The 10,000-nt window shown below is 51.6% G+C and overlaps 2 non-coding genes and 1 pseudogene across 2 annotated transcripts; all 3 read left to right on the forward strand.

Moving 5' to 3' along the window:
* Nucleotides 1-1,218: 1,218 nt before the first annotated feature.
* LOC123722840 lies at nt 1,219-3,122 on the forward strand. Its single transcript, XR_006756643.1, has one exon. It is a non-coding gene; the product is annotated as a small subunit ribosomal RNA (ribosomal RNA).
* A 355-nt stretch (nt 3,123-3,477) lies between these two features.
* Nucleotides 3,478-3,634, forward strand: LOC123722801. The gene has a single exon (XR_006756609.1). It is a non-coding gene; the product is annotated as a 5.8S ribosomal RNA (ribosomal RNA).
* A 548-nt stretch (nt 3,635-4,182) lies between these two features.
* The window catches only part of LOC123722804, a 7,997-nt pseudogene continuing 2,179 nt past the window's right edge, over nt 4,183-10,000 (forward strand).

Consider the following 10,000-nt stretch of genomic DNA (forward strand, 5'->3'; position numbering starts at 1 on the left):
AAAAAAAAAAAAAAAAAAAAATAATAATAATAATAAAACACAAAAAATATTGATAATAATAACAATAATAACAACAATACGTGTAAACACTTTCCGGTGTCACGTCAATTGTGGTATACGCCAATACGTGAACACCCCATTGTTTAATGATGCGTGGTCGACATGTCACCATCATTGCTACTATTGTAGACTGGATGCGAGAGGCGTCTGTCAGTGTAATGAAACAGTGTATGGTGTTTGTAGAGTTGTTCGGGGTGTGTCTGTTGTCGTTTGATTTTTACAAAGTAAAATTTGTAGAGTTTGTGTGTAGTGTATAGAGTATTAAAAAATAAACGCGCAACTATTTTTTATTTATAAAAATAGTAGTGTTGTGTTTGTTGTTTTAATATTTTTACACAGCAAAAACACGCGACGACGACGACGACGACACACACCACACAACGAAATATCACCACATACGCATAAACTGTGTCAGACTACGTTCCCGTTTATGAATGCGGCAGGACGTTTATAATAGAGTCTGTTATAAAAGAAGTGGCGATTTGTGTTCGGCGCGCGTGTAGATTTCGCAGCGTCGTTAACGCACCAGATCGACCCGTGAATTCTCGTCGCCTCGTGTCGTCGCGTGTGTCGCGTTGAGCTTGTTCGGTCTCCTCCACCGGAGAGATCGAACAGTCGCTCATTGCCGCTGCGGCGACTTCCGAGGGACGGTGTATTTTTTTTTCCAACTATCATTATTATATTATTATTATATTACATATATATTACTTTTGATTCTATTTTATATAGATCAGTAGTAGTGTGTAGTTAGTAGTAGCAGTAGTAGTATTAGTAGTGGTAGTAGCATTTATAAAAAGGTATTTTCGATCTCTCCGAAACCGGACTGATGTCGATATTTTTTCCTCGATAAAGAGAGAATCAAATTTATTTACACAGTGTGAAGTATCGAAAATGTCTCGTTGTTGAACATTCACATGAATCGAACGCGCTTTTTGTCCGTTCACTAGCACCGCACCACACACACCACACAGTAGTAGTGTATTGTGTAGTGTAGTAGTGTAGTGTAGAGAAGAAGAAAAATGACCACCGACTGACTGCAGCAAGCAGGCAGGCAGCAAGCAAAACAGCAAAAACCATCGATGCGTTTAAACGTTTAACGTTTTCGCATCGTCGAGTTGTGCGTGTTGTGCGCGTTGTATGCGGCGTGTTTGTGTCAGCTCCCTGGTTGATCCTGCCAGTAGTTATATGCTTGTCTCAAAGATTAAGCCATGCATGTCTCAGTGCAAGCCGTATTAAGGCGATACCGCGAATGGCTCAATATATCAGTTTTGGTTCCTTAGATCTTACCTCGGTTACTTGGATAACTGTGGTAATTCTAGAGCTAATACATGCAATCAGAACTCTGACCAGTGATGGGATGAGTGCTTTTATTAGATCAAAACCAATCGACGGAGGGCCTCGCGTCCGAAGTCGTTAATTTTGATGAATCTGGATAACTTTTGCCGATCGCATGGTCCAGCACCGGCGACGCATCTTTCAAATGTCTGCCTTATCAACTTTCGATGGTAGTTTCTGCGACTACCATGGTTGTCACGGGTAACGGGGAATCAGGGTTCGATTCCGGAGAGGGAGCCTGAGAAACGGCTACCACATCCAAGGAAGGCAGCAGGCGCGCAAATTACCCACTCCCGGCACGGGGAGGTAGTGACGAAAAATAACGATACGGGACTCTTACGAGGCCTCGTAATCGGAATGAGTACACTTTAAATATTTTAACGAGGAACAATTGGAGGGCAAGTCTGGTGCCAGCAGCCGCGGTAACTCCAGCTCCAATAGCGTATACTAAAATTGTTGCGGTTAAAAAGCTCGTAGTTGCATTTGTGCGCCGCGCTGTCGGTGCACCGCATCCGCGGTGATACTGACACGTCTGCGGAGCATATCGTCGGTGAGCCGTCGGTAATACGGCGGTTCAATATCAAAATCCTATCGCGGTGCTCTTCGGTGAGTGTCGAGATGGGCCGACAATTTTACTTTGAACAAATTAGAGTGCTCAAAGCGGGCTCAAAATTGTGCTTGAATATTTCGTGCATGGAATAATAGAATATGATCTCGGTTCTATTTTGTTGGTTTTCAGAACTCCGAGGTAATGATTAATAGGGATAACTGGGGGCATTCGTATTGCGACGTTAGAGGTGAAATTCTTGGATCGTCGCAAGACGAACATCAGCGAAAGCATTTGCCAAAGGTGTTTTCATCAATCAAGAACGAAAGTTAGAGGTTCGAAGGCGATTAGATACCGCCCTAGTTCTAACCGTAAATATGTCATCTAGCGATCCGCCGACGTTACTACTATGGCTCGGCGGGCAGCTTCCGGGAAACCAAAGATTTTGGACTCCGGGGGGAGTATGGTTGCAAAGCTGAAACTTAAAGGAATTGACGGAAGGGCACCACCAGGAGTGGAGCCTGCGGCTTAATTTGACTCAACACGGGAAATCTCACCAGGCCCGGACACCGGAAGGATTGACAGATTAACAGCTCTTTCTTGATTCGGTGGGTGGTGGTGCATGGCCGTTCTTAGTTGGTGGAGCGATTTGTCTGGTTAATTCCGGTAACGAACGAGACTCTAGCCTGCTAAATAGGCGTCGTCATTTATGTGTGCGTGGCTTCGGTCGCGCAACTCACTGGCGACGTATTAAAATTCTTCTTAGAGGGACCGGCGGCTTCGAGCCGCACGAGATTGAGCAATAACAGGTCTGTGATGCCCTTAGATGTCCTGGGCCGCACGCGCGCTACACTGAAGGAATCAGCATGTTCTCCCTGGCCTAGAGGCCCGGGCAACCCGTTGAAACTCCTTCGTGCTGGGGATTGGGGTTTGCAATTATCCCCCATAAACGAGGAATTCCTAGTAAGCGCGAGTCATAAGCTCGCGTTGATTACGTCCCTGCCCTTTGTACACACCGCCCGTCGCTACTACCGATTGAATGATTTAGTGAGGTCTTCGGACCGACACGCGGTGGCTTAACGGCCGTCGGCGTCGCTGGGAAGTTGACCAAACTTGATCATTTAGAGGAAGTAAAAGTCGTAACAAGGTTTCCGTAGGGGAACCTGCGGAAGGATCATTAACGTATTACGTATTACTCATATATTACGAATAATAATCCACAAAAGAGAGAGCGCCCATCGGGGCACACCAAACGGGGCGACAAAAGAGGGAGTTGTGTGACACTAATCCGGTTGTTGTGTCATCTCCCAGTTCCGGTCCGATAATGGTGGGCGCTATACAAAAATAAACAGAAAAATACACACCGGTATTAGAAAGTGCGAACGCTATGTCGTCGTCGTGGTGGCGCGCGCGCGTGTGTGTATAACGCGCGCGCGCGCGCTCCCTTCGCGTGTACGTTCGCCTTCTAAGATATTTTTTTTTTATTTTTATTTTTTTTTATAAATACATACATATATCAAAATATGTAAAACAATTACCCTGGACGGTGGATCACTTGGCTCGCGGGTCGATGAAGAACGCAGTTAACTGCGCGTCATAGTGTGAACTGCAGGACACATTTGAACATCGACATTTCGAACGCACATTGCGGTCCGTGGAGAAATATCCAGGACCACTCCTGTCTGAGGGCCGGCTGTTAAAATATAAAAATCACACTGTTCACTATATATATAGCGAACAATTGACGGTTCTCTTATTTTATACATATTCACGCAATGTGTATTTATATGGGTCCGTTTAAATATAACCTCTCAGACACATATTACACCACCATACGAGCGGAAACCGATCGCATCGATACGCGTATATATGTTATATACACGTTATATATATACGATATATACCTACGTATGTAAGTATATATATACGATCGGGGGCGTCCCGGGGACGCGCGACTCTTCGACGTAAAAAATCGACAGAGGGCATGCGCGTCTTCGCACACGGTGACGTAATAAACCCCGTTTCGTGTTATGTATATATATAATATATAATATATTTGTGTCGACGTGTGCGTGTTTTCGCATGTGTGTGCGTGCGTGTGAGTGTGCATATTATATTTATATAATGTAGGCGGACACGACGTCCGAAGAGCGCATCGATGCGACGTTGCTGTGTGTGAAAACACGGCAGCGGAGCGTCGTTGAGCTGACGGATATCGCGTCTGCCTCGATTTTTATCGTTGGCCTCAGATCAGGGAGGATCACCCGCCGAATTTAAGCATATTAGTAAGCGGAGGAAAAGAAACTAACAAGGATTTCCTTAGTAGCGGCGAGCGAACAGGAACGAGCCCAGCACTGAATCCCGCGGTCGTATCGAACGCGGGAGATGTGGTGTTCGGGAGGTTCCGCTTTCTCGTCGTCGATACTCCTGTCCAAGTTCGTCTTGAACGGGGCCGTTTTCCCGTAGAGGGTGCCAGGCCCGTAGCGACGGAGGGCGGCGGCGAGAGGGACACTCCTAAGAGTCGGGTTGCTTGAGAGTGCAGCCCTAAGTGGGTGGTAAACTCCATCTAAGGCTAAATATTACCGCGAGACCGATAGCGAACAAGTACCGTGAGGGAAAGTTGAAAAGAACTTTGAAGAGAGAGTTCAAGAGTACGTGAAACCGTTCAGGGGTAAACCTGCGAAACTCGAATGAACGAACGGAGAGATTCATCGTCAATCCGCGGCGTACGCTGCCACGCTCTGATGAGGCGTCCGTCCCTGTCAAAGGGGATAGCGGGCTTCACGGGCCGGCAGCGTCGACGTTCGCGGACGGCGTGCACTTCTCTCTTAGTAATGCATCGCGACCCGTTCGATGTCGGTCTAAGCGCCGTTCGGGAGCCCAATCGTCTTTACCTGTCAAAGGGTAAGGCGTTTGGACCGTGACGGTTTTGCCGACCGGCCGTCGGACGGTAGAAGACACGAATCGCGCACGCGCATTTTAAACAAAAGCGCGTCCGGCCCGACGCAAGATAACGTCGTATTATCGAGGTCCTGCCGTTGTGCGGACATCGGTGCGGCGCGTCTGTTGTCGCCGCCGTGCAGTCTCGGACCGTGCGCGTCTCAGTCTGCGATGATTCAGTTTCGGGCACTCGCAGGACCCGTCTTGAAACACGGACCAAGGAGTCTAGCATGTGTGCGAGTCATTGAGTTATGTTTAAACTGAAAGGCGTAACGAAAGTGAAGGCGCGCGCTTGTCGCGCGCTCAGGGAGGATGGAGCGTCGGTCGTTCGATCGATCTCTCGCACTCCCGAGGCGTCTCGTTTCCAATCCGTGAATGTAGGCGCGCTCTGAGCAGAGATGCTGGGACCCGAAAGATGGTGAACTATGCCTGGTCAGGTCGAAGTCAGGGGAAACCCTGATGGAGGACCGTAGCGATTCTGACGTGCAAATCGATCGTCGGAACTGGGTATAGGGGCGAAAGACTAATCGAACTATCTAGTAGCTGGTTCCCTCCGAAGTTTCCCTCAGGATAGCTGGCATTCTGAGAAATAAACAGTTTTATCCGGTAAAGCGAATGATTAGAGGCATTGGGGAGAAAACAACCTCAACCTATTCTCAAACTTTAAATGGGTGAGAACTCCGGCTTACTCGAACGATGAAGCCGGAGATCTGATGACGGTGCCAAGTGGGCCAATTTTGGTAAGCAGAACTGGCGCTGTGGGATGAACCAAACGTAGTGTTAAGGCGCCTAAAAAACGCTCATGGGACACCATGAAAGGCGTTGGTCGCTCATGACAGCAGGACGGTGGCCATGGAAGTCGGAATCCGCTAAGGAGTGTGCAACGACTCACCTGCCGAAGCAACCAGCCCTGAAAATGGATGGCGCTGAAGCGTTTTGCCTATACACTACCGTTACGTGCCAGCGCGACGACCCTTAAAAAGTCGTCGTCATTATGCCGTAACGAGTAGGACGTGCGCGGCGGAGAGCGCAGAAGGGTCTGGGCGAGAGCCCGCCTGGAGCCTCCGTCGGTGCAGATCTTGGTGGTAGTAGCAAATACTCCAGCGAGGCCCTGGAGGACTGACGTGGAGAAGGGTTTCGCGTGAACAGTAGTTGCTCGCGAGTCAGTCGATCCTAAGCTCAAGGAGAGATCTTATGTCGATGTGGCGTGTTTATTTATATTTTAATATATAAAATTATGATAAATAACGCCCTTTGAGCGAAAGGGAATCCGGTTCCTATTCCGGAACCCGGCAGCGGAACCGTTTCAATAATCGTTCCCTCGTTTATAAACAGCGAGTGTTCGACGGGGTAACCCAAAGTGGCCTGAAGACGCCGCCGAGGGGTCCGGGAAGAGTTTTCTTTTCTGCCTGAGCGTTCGAGTTCCATGGAATCCTATAGAAGGGAGATATGGTTCGGAACGCGAAGAGCACCGCATTTGCGGCGGTGTCCGGATACTCTCTGCGGACCTTGAAAATTCAGGTGAGGGATGTACGTGGAGATGTCGCGCCGGTTCGTACCCATATCCGCAGCAGGTCTCCAAGGTGAAGAGCCTCTAGTCGATAGAATAATGTAGGTAAGGGAAGTCGGCAAATTGGATCCGTAACTTCGGAATAAGGATTGGCTCTGAGGACCGGGGCGTGTCGGGTTTGGACGGGAAGCGGATGCGGCCGGTGCCGGGCCTGGTCGATGCTCGTGCGTCCCTCGGGGCGTGTGGGCTGAATCCGGACCCGCGTTCCGGCCTTCCGCGGATCTTCCTAGCCGTAAGGTCGCGTCGGTTTCGCTTCGTGCGCGATCGGCGCGCTCCTGTACGACCGCCGTTCAACGGTCAGCTCAGAACTGGCACGGACAAGGGGAATCCGACTGTCTAATTAAAACAAAGCATTGCGATGGCCCTAGCGGGTGTTGACGCAATGTGATTTCTGCCCAGTGCTCTGAATGTCAACGTGAAGAAATTCAAGCAAGCGCGGGTAAACGGCGGGAGTAACTATGACTCTCTTAAGGCCCTAACGGGTAGAGGTGCGACTGGAAGCTCCTGGCAGGTTGTAACTGCGTGGATGGGTTGACTGGTCAATAGCCAGCCATTTTGTCCAGCCAATTCAATACGCGAACACAACTTGCCATCAAGGGGATCTCGGGTGTGCAGTACTGCTTTAGTACGCTGGCACTCGAGATTCAACTCCTACCCCTAGCCTGCACGCGGCGACGCTGCTCATGACTAATACGGGAGGAGGGGAAGTACCTAAAGCAGTGACCCTGGAGTTGGCTGATGCGGGGTTCGAAGTCCCGTTGGTACATTCCTTTAATTCGCGGGGCGAAACGCGCGATTTCCATCACTCCGACCCGTTAATACCGACACTTGGGCGCCGTTCTGGCGCTTGGGTGAGTGGGAGGGCGGGGTGGTCCGGCTTGTGAGCGGGTTTGCTGGGTCTTCGGATTCGGTATGCGCAACGTTCCTTGTCTAGGGGACGGAACCCGTGCGAGGTTCGAGGGTCAAACCTCGAATAGTCCCAAAGGGTCTCACCGAATCGGCTTTTGTCGTGTGGTGGCCGACCTAAGTCTAGTCGCTTGCTTCGGTTGGGACGAACGAAAGCGACGGGCGCTCCCGGCGGAAGGGCTTGCACCCCGACCGTCAATGGGTTTTCCAACAAAGCAATGAACAGAATAAATAAGAATTTATCTGGTCACCCCGACCTCCCACAGGAGTCGGGGAGCTTGGCCCATTCTCCGGCCACTCGAACCGGGGCCTCGGCCTCGGGACCGGTGGTCGATTGGACGTGTCCGGTGTGTGAACGCAAGTTCAGCACCAAAACGGGTTTGGGAGTTCACAAACGTCGTGCCCACCCGTTAGAGATGAATGCGGAAGCTGCTCCCGCGTCGGTGAAGCGCAGGTGGCGCGAAGAGGAGGTGCTCTTGATGGCGCGTACGGAGGCTAGGTTGCTCGAGGAGACCGGCCGCTGTACGAATGTAGACCTGCTCAATTGCTTGACGGGGTTCGACAGGACCCTCGAAGCAATCAAAGGAAAACGTCGGGGTGGAGACTATCGGAGCCTGGTACAAAGGTGCCGGGATGAGTCCATACCACCTTCCTGGGGCGATTGTCAGAGCAGGGATTTGTTACAGCCGGTTATGGAAACTGAGAGTGCCGAGTCATCCGTCCAGCCGCAAGCATCGCCAACCAGAACGCCGCCTGCCGTGAATCCTGGCATCCCAGGTACACCATGCGCGTCTCGACTCATCGAGGACCTCCTTTCGGTGGCCGCGACGAGGAAAGCGCGCTATGGGCTGGGCGCCAAAAGCGCGAAGCGCTTCCGCATCAATATTAACCTTGACTATGACACCAACAATGCCTCTGCTAGACTGTCCAGCCGGAAACGGAGGAGAATGGAGTACGCGAGAGTCCAGGAACTCTATCGTAAGTCCAAAAGTCGGGCAGCAGCCGAAGTGATTGATGGAGCGCACAGGCGTGTGGGGCACACGCTCGAACAACTGGAATCCTACTGGAGACCAGTTCTAGAGCGTGTGTCCGACGCGACTGGGCCCACACCGGGAGCTCTGCGCGCCCTGCGGCGTGCAGAGCGGGACGGGGGCGAGCGTGATTACTCCGCGCTGTGGAGGCCCTTCACCTCTGATGAGTTGAAGGCCTCCTGCTTCGATTGGCAGACGGCGCCTGGTCCGGACGGTATCCGCCCGGAAGAGTGGCGCCAAGTTCCCTGGGACCTAAAGGCGGAAATATTCAACTCTTGGTTGTCCGCTGGCGAAATCCCGGAACCCCTGCGGCAGTGCCGAACGGTCTTTGTGCCGAAAACGGACGCTCCTGCTGGCCCGGGCGAATATCGGCCGATTTCGATCGCGTCGATACCGCTCAGGCACATGCACTCTGTCCTGGCGAAAAGACTGTTGGACTGCTGCCCCCCCGATGTACGACAGCGTGGATTCGTCCGCGCCGACGGCACGTTGGAGAATTCCGCCGTGCTGGACGCAGTACTAGGGGATTGCAGGAAAAAGTTAAGAGAATGTCACGTGGCGGTCCTCGATTTCTCGAAGGCGTTCGACACAGTGTCCCACAAGGCGCTGGTCGGGCTACTTCGGGCTCGGGGGCTGCCCGTGCCATTCTGTGATTACATCTGCCGACTGTACGAAACGGCAACCACTACCTTAGTGGTTGACGGAAAGTCGAGCACACCTGCTCATGTGGGCCGTGGAGTTCGCCAGGGGGACCCATTGTCGCCCATCCTGTTTAACATGGCGATGGACGTCATTCTTGCCTCTCTACCGTCAGAGGTAGGCTACAGGCTTGAGACGGAGCGTGTCTCCGCCCTTGCCTACGCCGATGACCTAGTCCTGCTTGCAGGCTCAAAGGTAGGGTTGCAGGAATCCATCGATCGTGTTTTCGAGGTGGCGTCGACAATGGGCCTTATGATCAACCATAAAAAGAGCTCCGTTTTATCGATGGTACCCGACGGGAAGCGCAAGAAGCACCACTACGTGACCGAGAAGACCTTTAAGGTCGGTCGGATGTGGTTGCCGCAGATATCTTGCACTGAACGTTGGCGCTATCTCGGCGTGGACTTTCAGGTTTCTGGATGCGTGACGTTAGAGCACGACATTAAAAACGCCTTAAATAATATCACTAAGGCACCCCTCAAACCGCAGCAGCGGCTCGAAATTGTGAGGGGGCACCTTATTCCGAGGTTTTTGCACGGCCTTGTGCTAGGCAATATCTCGGATGATAGGTTGAGTATGCTCGACGTCCAGATCCGGGGCGCGGTAAGAAAGTGGCTGAGGCTACCCAAGGATGTGCCTGTGGGGTACTTCCATGCCGATACTAAAGACGGCGGCCTAGCGATCCCTTCTCTTCGGGCGGTCGTTCCGGATCTCATCATAAAGAGATTCGGACGGCTCGATTCGTCGAGTTGGTCAGTGGCTAGAGCCGCCGCCAGATCCGATAGGATCTCGAAAAAGTTAAGCTGGGCCCATAGACAATTCCGAAAGTTCACCATAGAAGACCCGGTTACGGGCCTTAGGTCCGTCGCACGATTCTGGCGAAATAAGTTGTGGAGCTCTGTGGACGGATTC

This window comes from Papilio machaon, chromosome 29 (genome assembly GCF_912999745.1).
Source record: "Papilio machaon chromosome 29, ilPapMach1.1, whole genome shotgun sequence".
Taxonomy (NCBI): Eukaryota; Metazoa; Arthropoda; class Insecta; order Lepidoptera; family Papilionidae; genus Papilio; species Papilio machaon.